The sequence below is a fragment of the Nilaparvata lugens genome, chromosome 4, assembly GCF_014356525.2.
Source record: "Nilaparvata lugens isolate BPH chromosome 4, ASM1435652v1, whole genome shotgun sequence".
Lineage (NCBI taxonomy): Eukaryota > Metazoa > Arthropoda > Insecta > Hemiptera > Delphacidae > Nilaparvata > Nilaparvata lugens.
In genome coordinates, this window is record NC_052507.1 from 60,393,196 (window position 1) to 60,414,735 (window position 21,540).

Below are 21,540 nucleotides of genomic sequence, written 5' to 3' on the forward strand. Positions count from 1 at the left end.
CCGCGGCCACGTGATTAATGGCTCTTTACATGTGGTGGATTGTAGGGGGGGGGGAGTTTTGAATGGTGAGGGGCAGCTCATGACGTCACCACATGTTCAGGATGGTTTAGGAGGTACCTGTGTGGTTCCCCTCTTCCCGTGATACAAGTTCCTGGGGGCCCAACTGGGGGGTATCTAGCTAGACCCCCTGACAAACCTGATGGTATTGACATAACGAGCTGGCCCCAGTAGCTAGCCTACGCGAGTGACACAATATTGGTGAAACGTGTTAGTGACAGACCTTGTCAAAAGCACACACTCACGCACACACACGTCACTACTCACCTACACATATGCAAGCTTCTGTCACCTCAAAATAGTGCTTGTTTGATGGATGAATTATGAAAGCTGCTGGGACTTGATTTTTGTAATACTAATTGAAATTGTATTGAGATATTTGATCATCCAGGATTTTAATGAGAAACTACATGATAATAAGAATAATTATTCATATAGAATTATAAAAAATACTCGTTGAATTGGATTGTGTAATTATCTTGTAAAGTTATTATTATCATTATTATATTGAAGGGACGGATCCAAGGATCCAAAGATTCAAAGAACGCCACACGTCAACCGAAGCTTATTGTGTTCCATTTTGTAAAGTTACATTGATTTCTCATCACAATATTCTATGTGAGGAAATGTTAGAAAGAGAAGAGAGTATATTGCCATTTTACTAATTTTTGTTTTTTAATATTTTTTAATAGTGTACAGGAGCATTGAGAGAAGTGTGAAATTGAAAGGTTCAATAATAAAAACCTTTATATAAGGGAATAGTTAAAAGAACACGCTTATTGCTCTCAAAACTGCTTTCCTTGATATTACTTTTGATTCTTTCTCAGATATGATTCACTTTTTTCGAATTAAGTAATCCACTACAGACTTCTTTTAATTGTGTTTGTCAGAGATAGTATCACCATACTGGGAGGTAGAATGTGGAATTAACTGTATATAGAAAAATAACAATTCTTCAAAATAACGATTGAAGTCATGCATATCACATTACCTGAGGTCCTGGCAGAATATCATGTTGGGGAGAAACTTTTAGCAGAAAAATGAATATACCAGTGCGCTCTGCTCGTTCTCATCTGATTCGCCATTTGAGCCTTCTAATCACTTCTAAGCCTAGCCAGTAGATGGCAGCAGCTGTTGATTAATGTACTTGGATGTAAGCCAATCACAACAAACAAGCTCCGCCTTCTTTCTCCTGATTGGTCGGTTGGTTTCAAACGTAGCCAACTCTGAATCTGACCGATAAAGGGCAGTAGCTATTGACTTATTTAAACTGCGAAGTTATCTTCAAGTTTGTCAAACGTAAGAAAACTATGTCTGTGTTATTAGATAATCTGGGAACAGGCAATCCACGATTTTTGCATTGTGGATTAGAATGATTGAATAATATATATATATATATATATATATATAATATATATATATATATATATATATATATATAGAGTTTGAAATAATTGTTAACTAGATATAGACTGAGAATGAACTGTTAACTAGATATAGATTAACTAGCCGTCAGGCTCGCTTCGCTTGCCATATCCGTCTAGCCAGGGGGCTCCGCCCCCTGGACCCCCGACTGGATCGTTCAAGAATGAGATCACCTGCATTTTTCATTTGAGCATTTTTATCATATGTTAGGACGATCCAGTCGGGGGTCCAGACTAAACGGATATAGCAAGCGAAGCGAGCCTGACGGCTAGTAATATAATATTCCCAGGATTAGCTCTGATTGAAGTAGCAGTGCCCAATCAATTTTTCCGCGATAAATGCATTTCAATCTTCAACTTGGTGCCAACCTAACAAAGTCAACTCAACTTAATGCCAACCTGACAAAATTATTAATTTAGTTACCAGTTAACAACCGTTTCGAAGAGGTACTCTCTCTAGATTATAGTTTTATATTAACATAATATGTTAATATAAAACTGTAATCTATACCATATTATGGTATGGACATTTTTCAATTATAATTAAGAGAATAAGAAGGATATACATGCTAAAAGACGAACTTTAAACCCTTAAAAACCACCCTTAGAGTTAAAATATTGCCAAAAGATTTCTTAGTACGCCTCTAAAGGGCCAACTGAACATACCTACCAAATTTGAACGTTTTTGGTCCGGTAGATTTTTAGTTCTGCGAGTGAGTGAGTGAGTGAGTGAGTCAGTCAGTCAGTGAGTGAGTGCCATTTCGCTTTGATATATATATATATAATATATATATATATATATATATATATATATATATATATATATATATATATATAGATAATAGATTATAAATTAAGAATAGAGACCAGAGATCTTCGACTGCTCACATAATGAGAGAAACCTTGATAAAGCAACAAAACGAAAATTTGAGTGATAGTTCGTCATTGATCAAGAAATTTACATCTTCATTATATCTCACCTCAATAGTTATCAATATTGATGAAGAGTATTAGAATATCATATCTATTATTATCATTATCATCCTATGTTAGTTGAGAAATTGTTAGTCCACAGCATCTTTCAAATCCTCACACCATGAAAACCACAAATACTTCAAATTTCCTCACCTGTAAAGCTTTAAAAATATTTGCAGCAGATCCAGGATAACAAGGGAAACTCAGCTCGCTCCCGTGGCGGAGTTAGTACTTGGCAGCTTGTCGTAAAGTGTACCTTGTGGAAGTCTCCTGTGGGATACAGGGGATAAGCTGGTCTGGCGTCTACTATTTTTACTATCGACTCCCCACTGTGTATAGACAACATCCTTGACAATGCTCCTGCCATACATTGTCAACAAAGGAACTCATCCTTGCACATACACTCCTGTGTGGAATCCAGGTAACGGTGAAAATGCAGATGAAAATCTTCCTTGTGACATCTATGATCGAGAATTATTTGTACTGGGATAAAATCCAGGTAAGGGGAATATATGGATGCAGATTCCTTCAATGACATTCATGAACTGAAATTATTTGTATTGGCTTGCACTATTATTTCTGGCTTCACTGAGTGAGAAGTCATATGTGAACCGGAACCTTCATGGCTATCTACGAGTTTGGTATGGCCGTTTTCCCATTATCCAATAGTAGTGTACTTTGCAAGTGTATAACAAGATGTAAGTCCAACAAGTTGCATAAAGTTCACAGTATCATTTTGCTTTTTTTAATTTGTCATATTCATACATCACTCATATCTATTTATCTACTTTTTTGGACAGGCCCAAATCGATTGCAGAGCTATTTAGCATTTTTTAACAGATTATATGAGAAGTTAGTTGTTCATGTATAGGAATTTGAGTAGTTATGTGTAATTTGATTCTAAAGTTGAGTACGTTGTAGTACTTAATATCAACTTGTATTAAAGTACTACATGAAACGTTGAGTACGAGTTACGTTACAGTAGGTCTACTAGTGAAGAACGATTATTTTGTTTGTTAGGCTTAAATCAACGTCAATCGATCAAATCAAGATGAATTATTAGACCGTCGTTCTACAAACATAGCCTCAGCACACTAAATCAATATTTATATGAATGATATTTCTTGCAATTCGATTGGGAACAAAACTACCTTCTGGTTCAGAGCCATTCTCATGTCTATTGGTTTGAAATAGCCACCGAAATACTAAATCACTGAATTGTTTTCGGATCCCTCATATAATAATATCACCTAGGCTTAAAATACTTCTAGAAAGTCGCCTTTGTAAAGTAATAAATTATCTACATTTTGCAGAAACTATCACAAATCTATACAATCTATATCTTTTTGAAGAAAATAAATGATCTTTGTATAGCTGGATCTCAATCATAATAACGTTTTTCCTATTTCTCTGACACAAATTTAACCTATAGTAATTATTCATTTGTGGAAGGAATGAGGGACACTTAAGATTCTTTTGTTGAACTGAATCTAAACGAGCCAAGGAAATTATCATCATCCACTCACCTCCAATTGCCTTAATCTATCGGATTCATAAATGACTGAAGAAAACTCCACTTTTTCCACCCCATTGATTAACGAAATAATTACTGATGGTTTGTGGAAATGAAAGATCTTGTGCCATTTATTGCCGCAAGTAATTGAAGGGTGTGTTGTGATGGCTTTAATTCAATTTTATTTCCGGAAATGAGAAGAAGAATAAGGTCGAAGGGAAGGAATCTGGGGTTAGTTACTTTCCTGTCGCATTGTCAGGGAGAATAGGGTGGAAAGGGACAAGAAAGGAGGGATTAGCGGGAAGAATCAATCGGAAGGAAAGCTGGAGATAGCGGTAGGTGAGAACAATGGCAGGAATGAAGTGAGAGGGAGATAGCAGTGGTGGCAATTTATGCCTGGTGACCTTGTTGAACCTTTTGTGTAGGAGTGAAGTGGGTGGGGGTGGGGGAGTGAATAAGGGTTGTTTTGATGCCAGCAAATGTGGATAAGGGGTGAGGGGGAGAGGAGTGTGATATCAGTGACGCCTTTGTCGAGTGAGGTGGAATGGTGGGTGGCAAGGGAGGGTGGAATCAAGGGGTCTATTCTATGAGTGAGGGTGCTAATGAACGTTGTTGGACTTTTTTCTTCTTTCTGAGAAGGTGCCAGGAGAGGTGGACGAATGAGTCATGGAAGGAGGATTGGAGGAATTAGAGGAGAGGAGGAAGAACATGATAAGGAAAGTATACGGAAAAGTAGATGTTTGATAACCAAAGTAGAATAAATAAAGTAGTTTAATATGTATCAAAAGTTGAAATAAAAAAAATGATTAAATGAAGTTGATACAAATGTTGTAAAAAATGAAAGTACCTGTACGTTGGAAAGGGTACTTTGATTTTTAATTTTCATGTAAATACAAGTAGCCCTTAACAAGAAATTAAACATCAAAGTAACTTGATAACTTCCTAAGAAGAGAAGAAATAATATAAAATGGAAAGAAATCAGATGAAGTTAGGGAGCATTTTGTGATGGAGAAAAATGGGAAAATGAGGAACTGATTATTGTAAGATCATTGTATTATAAGAACTGGAAAATATTGACATTGACAGAATATAAGAATGAACTATGGAAAGTTGAAGAAGGAAAGAAAAGATCTGTGAGATGAAAGGTAAAATAGGCAGGAGAAAGGAAAATGAGTGGTTTTGAAGAAGGATAAGGAGTGAAATTGAAGGGATAAGAAGTGGATCGAAAAGTAAGAAGTGGAAGCGCAGGGGAGCAGGGGTACTTACTTGACATTCGTGCATGGTCATTCTCAAGAAGTAGGGGACGTAGTAATGAATGCAGGTGATCTATATGGAGGACTAATATGTGGGGAGTGATTTCCAGGAACATAGGCAATTGACAACAACTGACCAATCAGTGCTACTCCTGCAAGATTGAGAAATACGTAGACTGGTGGATAGGGGAACTATTCTGGGTGAGAGAGCAGATTTACTCTTGAATTGTATTGTATTCTTTTTTAATCAATAAGACAGGTCATACTCAAAATTTTCAATCGCAATCTTAATAAGCTATATGTCATCAATATTAAGTATATAGGCCATGAAGTATAAAATTTCAATTAATTCAACAAGGATGGTTAACATTCAGTAAATCAAGGAGCACGGAATACTTATAAAATCAAGCAAAGTTTGAAATATTCACATTAATTAAGGATTGATTTCCTCCATCCATTATTTTCCTTTCCTTTCTTTCAAACCCCTTATCTTCTCTCTTCTTCATGTGCCGTCTCCATGGCGGAGGTTCGCTATCATGATGGCAATTTTCACCCTGCTTACAGCTGACTTGAAAAGTTCATGAGGTGCACTTGAACCAATCCCTTAAATTGCGCAACCACTCATCAATAACCCCTTATCAAATCCAAACCCCTTATCAATAACTTTAAAATACATTCAGTTGGTTATCCAAATAATGAACTTTCAATTCTCATGAGTTTGATTGTAGAATTTATTACGATACAAGTTCTACATGTCCACCTTCCAATTTAGTTACTCTTGATCTTCTCGATTAACAGAAAGTTAGAAACTTCTATTGCAAACTTATATTATACGTATTTTAGTTGAGTGCGGTCGCTTATATCAGTTTTGTAAAACTTTATTGTATCTTATTATTGGTAAATGAATAAATTCAAGAGGAGTGATTTGAGTGAGTGAGAAGCCTTCCATGTAAAACCACAACTAGAACCAATACAAAAATATATCAATGTATTCTTTTAAAATCATCTCATGTCTTTCCATTATAATATTACCATGAGATAAAAAATAATCAACAATGGATAATTTTATGAAGTCATGTTCCTAAAAATAACACAATGGGGAACAATACCTCCACAGAAGTTGAACCAACGAACAAAAAGCCTTTTTCAATAAAAGTGATTGATTACACCGTGATTCAATGAACTGCACTCTGTAAATGGTCTGAATTTTATCAGCACAGTAACGCTCCAATGAATTTCACACTACAATCGTATCCCAAGTGTATCTACATGTTAACTAACACATAATTATTAACACTGCCGTAAGGATGATGATAACCCATTGTTGTAATGGCGAATATCGGCATCAGCAGTATTCAGTCAGGTTATTATTAAATGGGCAGCAGCCAATCAGGGCTCACTTTAATGGCGGAGAAAGTGATGCCGTAGCCAATAGCTAAGTGATGATTACGATAATAGAATGATTAGGAGGTTGATAAGGTTAGGGGAGGGAGCAGAGCTGATAAGGGCTTAGGCTGCTGAGATTATCGAGATTCTACAAGATGTGTAACCTCATTTGTTAGGGATGACTAGAAGAAGAGAGGGTGAATGGTGGGAAGTAGTAAGGAGTAGAGAGAAAGAGATTGATGTAGGAAAAAGAAAAGTGGAAAGGGAAGGACTGGGGAGGGTGGAAGAGGCAGAGGGAGATGATAATAGAATAGAATGACTTTTTATTTGTTGACGATAAAAAGAGAGAAACGAAGAGGAAAGAAGAGAAGAGATAGGATGTAGGAGAGGTAAAAAATGGGGCAAAAGAATCATGGAAGGGGAGAGAAAACTTTACGATAGAAAGAGAGAAACGGAGAGAAAAGAAGAGAAGGTTGATGAGGATGGAGGAGAGGAGAAAAATGGGGGAAAAAATCTTAGAGAAGGGGAGAGGAATGTGCCAAAGAGAGGAGAGGGTATAGGAGAGGGGAGTGGAGGGAGGAGTGATAAAATGAATAAAGAGGAGAAAGGAGAAAACGAGGGATAGGCGAGAAGAGTGATATGATGACAGAAGAGGAGACAGGAAGAAAGATGAGAGAAAGAAGTAATACAGCGAAGAGTGAGAAGTGAGGACAATAGAAAAGAGGGAATAGGAGAATAGATGAAGGAAAAGAGAGGGAAGAGGAAGAAGGCGAGATAAGTGACCAGTAATGAGGGAAACAGAAGAAAGGAGAGAGAAAAGAAAAGTAAGGAGGAGAGAGAGGAGAGGATGTGAAAGAATAGTAAGGAGGAGTGGACAGTGAAGGAAAGAGAACAAATGAGTGGAAGGAGGGGAGAAGAAAGAAATGTAAGGATTGTGATAGGGAATGACAGAAGAAGTGAAGAGAGACAAGAGATGAACAGAGGAGAAAGGAAAGGAGAGAAGAGTGAGGAGACAGTAGAAGAGGGAAGAGAAATGGAATGGAATAACTGCCTTTATTTTTGACCTAGGAGGTTTGATGTTAGGGCGCAGCCAGCCCTCTCTTACACCTGACCCTCCATACAATTCTAAGGTACAAAGTTACAACTAAAACAAACATCATAAAACCATAAATTAAAGTTGAAGAAAACAATATCTTAAAAAAAAAATTAAAACGAAAAAAAAAATAAAAATAAAAAAGGAAAAACACTTTATAGGAAACTTGAATTTATTTCGAATTTAAGTTCGTAAAAGGAGATTATGCAAAAGAAAGAAAAGAACAGTGAATAGAGAAGAGATAGAGTCAGGAAAGAGTAGAAGAGAGACGAGGAATAGAGAGAGCAGAAGAGAGCAGTTGAGTGAAAGAGAGAGGTGATAAAAGGTGGGGAAAAGCGAGGAAGGGAGAGAAGATAGGTATAGGTTAGAACAGGATAAGATTAAATTCTTATGCGAGAAACGAGAGAGTAAATTAGAGGAGAAAGAATTTTGTTAAGGAGGAGGAAAAAGAATGAGGGAAGTGAAAAAAAATAATTTCAAAAAGAAAAAAAAGAGAGAAATAGAAAATTTGTGAATTAAGAAAGTGAAGAAAATCAACGAGAGAAGAGAGAGAGAGAGAGAGAGAGAAAAAAAATTAGTGAGAGGGAAGTACAGTGAGTGAATGAAGGGTGGTGGAGTTGTATTAGTGTTGACCAAGGGGCGGTGGGGCGGTGGGGCGTCAGTCATCGCATGTGGTATGTACCCTCTGATGGTGTCAAGGCCTGCTTCTGCTCATTGTCTAACCGTCTGTGGTAGCAAATAGGGTGTGAACTGATAAGCGGTTTGCCACTCCCCCCACCCTAACAACCCCCAACCATCACATTACCTGCTAGCCTGTTAATCCGCCCCCTATATCCTCACCTTCTTATCTAATGTTCACTCGTTATCTTACCATTTATCTCATTTTAATGTATCTAATATTATCGGTCTATCCATTGTTCCTGTACAATGAGCAATGAGCAGGAGAAGATATCTTAGATGAAAGCATAGGAATGTATTTGCTTTATCAGATAGCATATCATGTTTATGAGCTTGAAAACTCCATACAGTAATAACCTTTCATACTTTTCTTTGTCTATGATTTGACTATGTTATCAATTTATATGATAATATTACATTTTAATATGATATCGATTGATAATTAATGTCCGTAAGTTGTTTTTTAGTTAAAAATTCAATAAATGTTGTGGTATCTATGAAATAGCGATATTGTACCCTATGAAATTTGATAACAAATCCTTTTTCAAATTCATAGACGTAGACGCCTTCTACATGAGTTTAGCTTCCAAATCGAAATTATCCCCTTTTATTCTAATCATTTATGTAGTATCTGCTGATTTTCAATTCGTATTGAACATAAAACTCTGGAATTTTTCCAACGTGAACAATGGTACAGGTTTTTTTTACTTACTTTTACCACAGATTAAATAAGTATAAGTATTGTGACGATCTTAAAACTAGTTTTTTAAATCATATTATGAAAAATCAAGCTAGAAGCAGCAAACTATCTCGAAATGAAATAATTATCAACTTTACCGCTACTGATAACAATATCAGATTGAATCAGTCTCTTCCAGTAAATCAATTGAGAGTTCATATTACTTATTCTATTATTTATTCTATTAATTATGAAATTATTATACTAAAATCGCATTTATAGGTTAAGGAAATGTTGTGGTAAACCTAACCTAAAACATTTAAATGCATAGAACACTAGTATAGAGTTGAGATCAATCAGGCCTGCGTATTATATAATATAATGTGATAGCATGCCATTATTTGTGAATTCTCATTTTTCGTTATTGTGTAGAAAAGGAAAAAGGAATCTACAATAATAAGTTAATCGAAAATATTAGCACAGTAAATGAGTTTATTCCTGAAAAGCAAATTATAAAAAAGATATATTATGTTGATGTACAGTAACAACAAAAAAGTTACAAATACTCTTTGTATGTAAGTCTACATTGACGAACGGTATTATTTAATTTAATTACATTTATTGTATGGATTATCAACAAATAAATATTGAATAGAAGCGATCTTGCTAGATTCATTCCTCTTTGCATGAAATACCAATCAGAGGACAAAGAAAGGGATACCAAAATTTGAATTGTTGAGATGCAACACAGAATGTCGAAATCTATATTGTTATAATTTTATTTATTATTATAACTCACCTACACTGTTGGAATTGAATTATATTTATGTTTTAATTTGTCTTGTAAGTCAGGGATTTGAATGTAAACAAAGGAACTATTTTTCATAAAAATATGACGTGTGCACTACGTCACTCAGCTACAACCAGTAGCAATTATTGTCTTATGCAAAATTAGAAACAGAGAGATTCAAAGAATTGTAAGTTCAATTCGTGGAAGAAGATTCCTTCTCTAGCACTGACCTTGCCCTAGTCACACGTTCCTAGTAAACTTGCATTTTGTTGAAAAAATCTATGTAAATTGTTTTTTAATTGTTTGATAATTCAATGTTAATTGTAAAGTACCTTTTGTCTGTAAAAATAATCATTAATGTAAAATACCCGATTGAATCTACATGAATCGCCGAGTATTATACCAGCAACACGTTCTACTTGGAGGCCAGAAAATCCAGCACATGGCAGAAGAATAATTATTTGCGAACCAAGGAAAAAGGAGTCGCGTGAGTTATTCTTCTAGTAAATAAATTGGGGCCCCATCTACGATTCATAAGCGATATAAATTCTAGAGAAAATTAATGGTCATGACCAGATTGCAATCAGGAAAAATCCAACGTTACATTACAATAATCATCATTAAATTAAATTAATTTATAATCTGTTTATCGATCAAGCTATTCTAAAGCAGAACTCACAACCCTGTAATTATCATTTTATCATATTATTTCTTTTTATCTATAAATAATTATTAAATTGTAAATTGTACATGTCTGGTATTGTTAAACCAGAACACGTTATACTGATCACCACTATTCACTTGAAAATTATAATTTACTATCTGCTTATCTTGTGTTTTTATAATATATTGGAATAACTGAGCATATCTTCCAGTTCGTTTCCTTTCTAAAAACCTTAATATCGTCTTTGACACGGTACCATTGGTATTTTGGTAGACCTCATATGGTCAATGAAACAAGTCGGGAAATTAATTGAGTGGAAAGTTGTAGATGGTTGCTAATGTATCAGTGGATCACTGCGGAATTAATCAATATAATTCTGCTTACATTTGCTTTTACATTGGTCACTGTCGGGGGCTTAGCTCATAATTTCCAGACTAAATTAAACAGTGTATGCGGCATTTTGCAGGATTTAAGTCAATGTAACCCAACACTGATGGGATTAGATTCTGTACTCGAATCTCTTTTCGGAAATTATATTTATTCAATAAAGTATTCATTATTAATTCTGATAGCGGTGAGAGGCACAATCATACATGGATTTGTGATCTATATCTTTGTTCAGGTTGCATTGGCTATTTATCAGAACAAAAAACAGGATATAGTTTTAAGATTGCTTTATTTAAGCTCATTACAATTGAAATATTCCAATCCCAAATCTGGGATAACCTATAAACTTCTCGGTCCATATAAGAGATCAAGGTGTGTTTATCAGCGTACCGCCGTTGACTCTGACCAATTAAATAAATTCTCAGCTCTGATATCACACAGAGGGGCATATATTCATGTACCCATAAAAGTGAGAACTTTCATACATTTATCCATTTGTTGTGTGGTCCATGCCCTCCCTGGAGCAGGCCGTCACAGTATTTACTTCCTTTATTAGTATTTACATCGTACTTTATTATTGGATTTACCTCACCATCTGTATGCTATACTGTGAATTTCATTACATTGTGGATGTTTGATATCTCATGAAAATCCAATAAAAAAATCGACATTCCTGTTTTGAATGATTATAATCAAGTAGAATCCATCAGCAAATATATTTTGTAGCACTGATAATATTTTAGCTCTTATTTTGACTCATCTGACGAAAGATTCTAGATAACGTTTCATAGAACGTTTCTTAGAGCGTTTCTTAGAACGTTCAGTCAGACGTTAACTTTTCTTATTTTTAATTTTTCATTAACTTTTTTCTCGTGTTACTTATGAAGAACTTTGTGATGTTGAATCGGGAACAGTTTTGGGCTATAATGCCTGTTGTTCCCATACCTGAATGCATTTTCGTAAATAAATAGAAAAGACCTCACTAGAGTAAGCAATCAAAGTGAAATATATTGCAATTACATCACTTTAATGCAAATCAGTGTAAATTCAGACAAGGAATAGTAAGTCATTATCTTTTTCAACATTCTTAATCATCCATTGTCTCTATGTAACTGTTTAATTGAATAAATGGGGTCCCCTAGAATCACCACTTCTATTTACATGATCCTAGGCAATGATACTAGTATAGTCGGACGAATAACCTCTCAGCCCTGGAGACTAAAACTACCCTACTGTAGTGATATTCACTTAGAACTGTCAGCATCCCTCATTTGATAACATCAATGCTTCTCATTCAACCAATGCTGACACTTCGAATTGAGTGAGATTTACTTTTAACCAGTCAGCAACCCTTATTTGGTAGCATCAATACTTTCAATTCAGCCAATGCTGACAGTTTAGAGTGAATCTCACTACAGTGGCACTCGAATGAAGATTGCGGAACGAACGTAATCGGTGGCCTGTAACTTGAAACTTTTGCACTTCCTCCTTGGAAAATACGCCAACGCTCAAATTGGATCAAAGCCAGAAGTCGTCCTTATATCGACCAGAGCCAGGGCCAGTCTGCTATGTGCTCCAACATGTTCCAGGGTCTCTGGTATCATCCTATTAAAGCATTCCCGATGTTTGTTCAAGGAGTTTATTGTACGTGAAATTCGAAAAATCTTGTGGGAATGATCTGTTATAGAAGAAATCAGGTAGAATTGAAAAAAAACCGTTCTAGTTGTTCCATTCAAAACTGCTTGAGAGCTTGAATATTGTTTTTGTGTAGTTGAGAAGTTGATATTGTGGTAATTATTCATATTCATATTGAATGAAAAAGACTAAGAAATTGTCAAAAAACACAGATTTATTGATACTTAGAAAGACCGGTTTCGGTTATTACACCATTGTCAATCTCTGATAAACTGTTTATCTCTAATCTCTGTTTATCAGAGATTGACAATGGTGTAATAACCGAAGCCGGTCTTTCTAAGTATCAGTAAATCTGTGATTTTTGACAATTTCTTAGTCTTTTTCATTCAAGCTTGAATATTGGATTACACGAAAGCCTTCTATTGGTTTGAATGATTTCAATGTTCAACCCTTGGTGTTTATGCTACATTTTTCTCGGCCAGAATGTATACAGTGTTCAACAGACACTGATTTAAGAAATGGTGTGTTCGTTGTGACGTAATAGCATCGGCCAATGGGAGATCGAGTGGGCAAGGCTTATACTAATGCACCAAAGTTTACTCGTGCTCTTTGGTCGAAATTTTCTGAAGAAGTAGATCCCAAGCTTACGTTGGGTTGGGGCAACCTATGGAATTCAACCTATGTAGGGGGCATTTCAATAGCAAATTACTTGTTTTACAAATTTTTGGTTTTACCAATGGAGTATTATTGTTGAAATGAATATTTTTATGAAATTTTTTGAATGTTGAGTACTGTACGATATTGATAACAGTTCAGTAGTACATAACATTTTCGGTCTCTTAATTTCTCATCTGTATCTACCGCAATATCACCAGCTTCATCACTACAGAGAAAGTATTCAACTAGTTTTGAATCAGTTGATAGGATTGTCAATATATGTAACTTCTCTATTTCAAATTAGTAAGAAGAAATAGTCCAATAAATCAGATCAAAAAGCTTAGAAAACTAGTTTGGGACTCGCGGTATCCTCGATAGTACGCGAAACTGTCTCAGTACAATCGTGAAACATTACACTGTATGAACTACACTAACTGAGCAAACTATGTTCAGAACATAACAATGGAACGTTGAACTTTGTTGTGGTTCTTCATTGCATGCAAACTCATCACTACTAGCATCAGTTACTTAGTTTTGAAGTGCTTGAGTTGTAAGAGATTTATGTATGCTAATTGTTGCTGTTTCAAAGCGTTTATTACAAGTAGTTTTCTGAATGATTTAACCAATAATTTTTCAACGTTCCCTTATTGATAGAAACACACATTTAAGAGAGAGATTACATCTTATTCAAGACAGATAACAGGTTAATACTGTTTTGTACTCAAAAATAGTAGAGACTATGTAGTATACACTATTAGTATTAGACAGTTTACTAGAGACTATTCACTAATAATAGAGACTATGACAGAAAACAGGCTATTACTGTTATTGAATTCAAAAATAGTAGAGAGCCTTACCACCATTATGGTAGTATAAAAATGTAACACAGAATAGTTCATGATCATCAATGGGTTGATAATATCAGTCTTAAGTCAAGCTGCAATTGAATAACGTTATTAATGACTTGTTGAATCATAAACTTAACCGTTGACATAACTTGAGTTCAAGAGGGTCTCTCAGAAATGGGAATTATATAAGAAAGTTACAGTAGATCGAGAAAATATATAAATATAATAGTTACAGCCGGTGGTGACTTATCTTCTCCATGAGTTGGTTGAGTCGAAAGGAAATGGTAGGTTACACGGATCCATGATTTTAGTTCTTCTCAATTTCATTCTTTTCGGTCTTTTCGTTCTCAATTTCTTGTCGTCAGTTGCAGGCCACGTTATACGGTTGAACTCGAAAAGTTACTCCTGCAAGAGGAAAAAGTGAAAGAAGAAGAAGAAGAAGATGAATGAGAGAGAGAGAGAGAGAGAGAAAAGATTGCGAGTAGACTGTGTGCAGGAGTGTGCAAAAGATTTTTGTTGTAACTGAGATACGAAAAGAAGAACTCTCAGGAACTGTAGCCTACGCATGAAAAGTTACTTACTTTTCTCTGCCCAATTTATTTTTGAGGGAGTGGACTTTATCTTGAAACTAAAATATTAATATTCTGAGAGACATGGAGGCCTATATAGTAAATTGAATACCTCAATAATTATTCAACATTATTCAGTGGTTCAATCGAATATGAAATTAAATTATTCAATTTTGTCTCTATTTACTCGCTATTTCACATCTGGTGTTTTCATTTTTTATTTATTTATTCGTTATTTTATTTATTTATTTATTATTTTATTTATTTATTATTTTATTTATTTATTATTTTATTTATTTATTTATTCACAATGGAGACAACGTGTTTCCCCAAAAATGTCTCCTTGACAATAGAAATTGTAGAGATACAAATGAAAAAAGAAAAATTATATATATATATATATATATATATATATGTGTGTTGTCTAATCTTCTGTATCCTCCTGGTTCATTCCCTTAATTTTTGGTTTGATCGACACTAATTTGTCCAACTCTCCGCATGATCTTTGATTAAAAAATTTTCTCTCATAATAATGAAATTTTCTCTCATGGAAAATTTCTTGTTAGGTATATTATTTGCTTTCACGTGCAGATGGTTGAAGGAGCCAATCACTTCTTATTTCATGTCTTTTGCATAAAATATCAACAATCGTTCACTCACCTCAATCAATTCTTTCAATAGTATTTCAATTATTTTTCATGTTTTCTCTCTTATGTTTTCCCTCTTTATGTTTTCCTCTATCTGTAATCTCCATGTTTTATATCTTCTTGGCAGTATCTTCAATGACAATCTCGTTATTCTTTTGTATGTCTTCGTCTTCCATCATTACATTGTATGTCATCAATTGTAGGTCGATAACCAAGTCATCTATGAAAACCTCTGTCATTATAGCCATTTCATTTCAATAATTTTCTACTACTTTCCCATTTTTTCATCATTAGTATTCTTTACATGATCATACAATAATAAGTCTTCCAATAGTTTATACCAATCTTATACCAATCTATGTTGTGTGCCACGCTGAATAAATACTGCAATAAAATAATCAATACTTAATATTATCAAAAATTCATATTATCTTCATCTCTTTTGTTTTCTTTTTCAGAGTTTGCAGCACAACAAACAACGACTTGATGGTTCGTTTATCTGTCACTAGTAGGCGCAGTTGTTACTATCACACTCAACCGTAAAATGACTTCTTGTTTCTTTTCCCACCCCTAACCCAACTTCCAAAAATTCTTATTTCCTTCTCTTAACAACGTCTGAGCGACCATCTCTCACTTATTTTTCTCATTCTCTCTTAACTCTCACATTTGAACTTTCTCTCTCTCTCTCTCTGCAGCGTGTGATCGACTCAAATAATTCTCCCTCTCATCCTAAACTCCCATTCCCTCCAGTCTAAGGTCAAAGAGACTTCTTTCTCTTATTCCAGAATCTTCTCTGCCTCTCCTAACAATGTCCGAGAAACCTCTCCCTTCTCACTTTCCTCCCAAACTCCCTGAAGCTCTTCTTTTTCTCTCTCTAACCTGGGCCAACCCCTTCCCCTCTTCAATCTTTATCCAAACCTCCCTCAAACTCTCTCCGTTGTCCCTCTCTTTACTTTCTCCCACCCTTACCGCTCTCTTTTTATCTCACTCCAGCTATGTTTCCCTGCGCGACTAAACGGTAAATCAACTTTTCTCTCAACGGTGACATTTCCAGGCGATTTTTCATCTCTAACCGACCGCGAAAACGCCAACCGACTGGGCATTTCTCCCTCCAAACTTCTCCTACCACGGCCCCCTAATCTAATCGCGCAACAAATCCCTGCAACATGCATGTCTGAACATTTTCAAGGCAAATTTCTTCTGCAGCTGCTGTCCATCAAGCGACATTGGGGTGCGATGTTTCGCGAGGACTGCAAACTTGAGATAAGTATCTCACTTTTTTTAAGGTTTATGTTGATTCAAGCTGGTTCGGATTTCTGAGGTTGATGTAGGTCTGTGCGTAGGCAATGGGAATGATAATGGGAGATGAGAAGACATACAACGTTAGGTGGGTTCCAAACCCAATAGTTGTTTGTGATGAAGCCTATTTGTTGGGATTTCCACAAATATGTTTTGTAATAATTTTCGCTCTACGAATAATTTTGAAAATGACGTTCGATTTTGATACAGCTTCTAATATACTACTCTGATGGTAAAACAATGGAAAAGATTCTCAAGATATCCTCTACGTCAACAAACTTGTATCTTTAAACTTAAATCTTTGGTCAAGAGTAAAGTCAATCGTAGAATCATTAATTGAAATCTGAAACTGAATTAACACACCTTCAAAATGAAAATCGTAAATAATTGATTTCATTCAATTTATTCCGTTCACTCTCATTGATTTGTCTTTACAAATTGTCTATACATTCTATATGATTTGTCTATACATTCATTGAACATTTATTGATAAATTATCCATCAATTTTTATAAACTATTCATTGATAAAATTATTATTCATATTGTTAGATCGTTACTTGTTTTCATCAATTTGATAATATCATCATTCCAAAGTTCTTCTCTTTCTAGATAAGATCATCAATTTGAAATCCACACTGCTCTTCAGCAAAGTGCTCAACGCGTTTTGTACCAGGAGAAAAGTGGCGAGAATCATCGCAGAGTTTTCTGCAGAGAAACACTCCAGGCCTGACAGGAATCTGTCAGCCAGCCCACTGACCGACGTGACGTGACGAGAGCGACGACGATATTCAAAAGGCATTGACGTCAGCGTCGGAGATATCACTGCGGCACTGACACCGTGACTGTCTTTGTTCTCGGCACGTCTCCAGTCTTGAACCAGTTCGTGCACGTTGGTGCGTGGTTAACCTCAAAATTTCGCTTGTTTCGTGTGCAATTGAGTGAACTGTATTTGTTTTCACTACAACATAGTTGCTAGGATAGTGTAATACGTGGTTCAAGTGAGAGGTTTCCTTGTAGTTTTTTGTTAGCTCAATACGTTTTCAATAAAATTCATTGTACGTGATAATTTCAGTGATCTGTTTCCTATAGTGAGGTCCACGTCATAATGATAGTATTTGATCAACTTTGGTTTTGCTATCCTTGTCTATTATTCGACAAAGTCGGTGGCACTATCCTTTTCTAGGTCCACAACAATGCCAATCATGTTTTTGACAGTGTAGAAATATAATTAATTAATGAAGAGAATCGGCATCGCTATTCTTCTATCTTTATCCACTGCCATTATAACATGGACCTCACTATAGCCTGTTGGTGAATCTGTGCAACGGCTGATTTCCAAGGTTTGTTTATCTTTTGTATGATTCCCATTCTATTTTTACCAAATATGAAATTCCTCTTGTTACTTATATTCCTTCAACCCAAAGTTCATAAAGGTTTCAAAAAAATAACACGAATATACAGAGTGATCCTGAAACCAAATTTTTCCAAGCCGTGGCTATAAAGCATATTCTCATATATCAGTGAGAATATCATTTCCATAAGTTGTAATGGACATAATCACTCATAGATCATAATCACTCGGCTGAGTGGCTGAGTGGAAATAGTCCAATTAGAATTCATAGGAACTATATTTCCTGAGCCGGTCACATTCACTGATATGTTAGAATTCAGCTGAAGTGTGACAGGTAAATTTCTGAACTATGATATTCACTTTAAATTTCAGCTAAAACAATAATAATAATAATCATCATGTTATAGCCTACTAAATCACTCAGACCATGCGAGGAATATACATCTATTCTCAGTTCCGCTTATTACTATGCTTGTACTTCATGAAATAAATATTATTTACTAGCAGGAAACCCGTTCTCCGATTAAAAACTTGACAAACTGAAAATTGACGTGATGAAATCTTGAAGAATTGAGACTAGGCCTATAAACATCCTTGGTAGATGAAGAATCTATTTGGAAAATTTCAAGTTAGTCAGTCAAATCAGTTAATCAGGCAGTAGTTCAAACGTGATAACGGTATTCGTGAATTTCCTATCCCGTAGGTGTATCAGCCAGTTCTTTCCTTTATTACAATATTATAGATGAAGCGGAATACTTTTGAACTGTATCGTTGAAGAGGAAATAAAATAAATTGGATTGAACGCTATAATCAACTTATTCCGTATTCCAAGAGCAGCTTGTGAGAGCTTCTGTTTGATGGCAACAAATATTTGATAGGAATAATTCAACTTGAAACGAACTTAGTATTGAAGTAATCATCCCTTTTTCCTTGAAGCCTTTTATTATTATTTTTGATGAAGATTGTCTTGAAAAAATGTCTGTCTCTTCTGGCTTTGTACGAAATATTTTCGATCAGGATATGGATATAGATGAAGATATATCTCATATATAGATAAGAATATCATGATATCGATATGGATGAAGAAAAGTTTCGAGTTTCGACTCACTTTCAAGCTCGGTAGATAAACAAGGGCATCAAAGTTACCCGCATTTCCAATTAAATTAATCCGTGAGCTGAAGCTTACGCAACAAACTTGTGAGTTTGATTAATTAATAACAAATTACTACAGATTAGTCACATTTTGTAACGAACACATTATGGTCCCACGTCTCACGTAATATCCAAGCTACTGCACTCAACAGAAAAGTTCATTGAGTTAAAAGTTGAAAGTTATGAGGAACTTCATAAATCCATTGCATGAAAGGATTTCTGTTCTTGATTGAAACACTTAGAATCTCTTTTAATCAGTCATTCCAATACCATTCCATCCAGAGATATAATATTCAAAATCAAATCAAATCAATTTATTTTCCATTTTTACAAAATATACAGAGCATGAAATTACCATAGTTACTCAAATAATTACCGTATAACTAAAAAATCACAAACATACCCAATAAAGATAATATAAGTGTTATTACATGGTCGAGTTTATTTATATATTTCGAATGTAGTTCGCCCTTTTTTCGTTGATTCATTCTCTCCATTATGTGTCATGGAAATAATACAATGGGACTAGGATTGTGTATACATTATTACTACGATGATAATAAGTACTAGAAAATTAATCAATAATATTAAGAAAAATAATGTTTTTTGTAATGTTAAGACATTACTACGATGATAATAAGTACTAGAAAATTAATCAATAATATTAAGAAAAATAATGTTTTTGAGAATGAAATATAAATTTCAATTGTAGTACTGTAATCAACTACAGTACTTGGGAAATGCATCTTGTAATTAAACTGATTTTCATTGAAATAAAGCAATCTAGTTATGGCGTGTCATGGATTCCGTTGATTTGATAAGAAGAGAATGTTGAGAAAGACCATAATATCAACTATTCTTTATTCCTTATCTTTCACAAATAACACTACTGCAATATAATTTCCAAAATGATTGGAAGAGATGAGATAGAAATTAATAATTATTGCTTTCGAAATATTAATTTATCAACATTCTTAGAAGCAGATTAAGTTCATAAAAATATTTTGCTTTTTGAAATTAAAATACTACAAGTTGAATTTTCACTGTTCAATATTCAACTTAAATGATCAAATAATTTTGCTATTGATTAGAAAACTACGAAATTCTTCATTTCAATAGCAAGAATCTTTCCAACAGTGTTTTTCACTTTCATATTTTTTCGGCTGAATTAATTATTTATTTTTTTTTTTTTTTTTAAGATTACGTCCTAAAGACTCCAGTCATGGAGTATAAGACAAGTCATGTTATTACATAATAATTCTAACACTAAGTAGTTCAACCTAGTTTAGGTTTGAGGTTTGAAAGGAATTCTTGTACACTATAAAAAGCTTTATCAACTAAATATTTTTTCATTTGTTTTTTGAAAATCTTCAAATCATCATTACTTTTCAAGATTTGAGGTAGCTTGTTATAAAATTTCCTACCAATATAATCTGGTTTTTGTTCAAATAACCTACTATTGTGACCCATTATATGATAATCTGCTCTGTTTCGCGTATTATACTCATGAACATCTGAATTCTGGATCACACCACTCGTTTTCACATGCATTACAACTTCATATACATACAAAGATGGCACAGTTAATAGACCAAGCTTTTTAAATAAAGGCCTACAAGAGTCTAACCTATTCACTTTCTCTATACATCTGAGTGCCTTCTTTTGAATCTTAAACACTCTGTCCATATTTTGTTGAGATGAATTACCCCATACTAAAATAGCATACCTAATATGAGATAGTATAAGTCCATGGTAAGCAGTTAACAGTAGTTTTTTATCATTCAGCCTAGCAAGCTGCCGCAGGACAAATACCCCAGATGATATCTTATTACATATCCTCTCAATGTAAGGATGCCATGTTAATTTCCTGTCCAATAAAATTCCCAAGAATGCTACTTTCTCTTCTTGGTCTAATTCATTTTCCTCTACAAACACATTTATTTCTCTATCCTCTACTGAATTATATTTACTTTTGAATTGTAGGAATTGACATTTCTTACTATTTATTGTTAATTGCCTTTGCTTCAAGAATTGGACAATTGACTGTACTCCAGTAAAAGCATTTATTTCTAGACTATCTAATAAATAATTGTTAAAGATAAGCAATGTGTCATCAGCAAACAACAGAGCTCTGTGATCTTTTAACTCTTTTGGTAATTGGTTCACATACAACAGAAACAGTAAGGGACCCAGAATGAGCCTTGAGGTACTCCAGCCTGGACCTCCAGTTTTTGAGATTTAATTTTTACTATTTCATTCCCATCCACCTTGGTAAGCTCAACACACTGGTTTCTACCTATGAGATATGATTCAAACCATTTTAGTTCTATACCATTCACACCTACAGTTTTTAGTATTTCCAATAATATTCTATGGTTCACACAATCAAAAGCTTGGATAAATCAAGAAATATTGCGGCTGCCTTCTCACCTGAATCTATTATATCTATTAGTCTTTCAACAGGGATACTATTGCAGTCTTA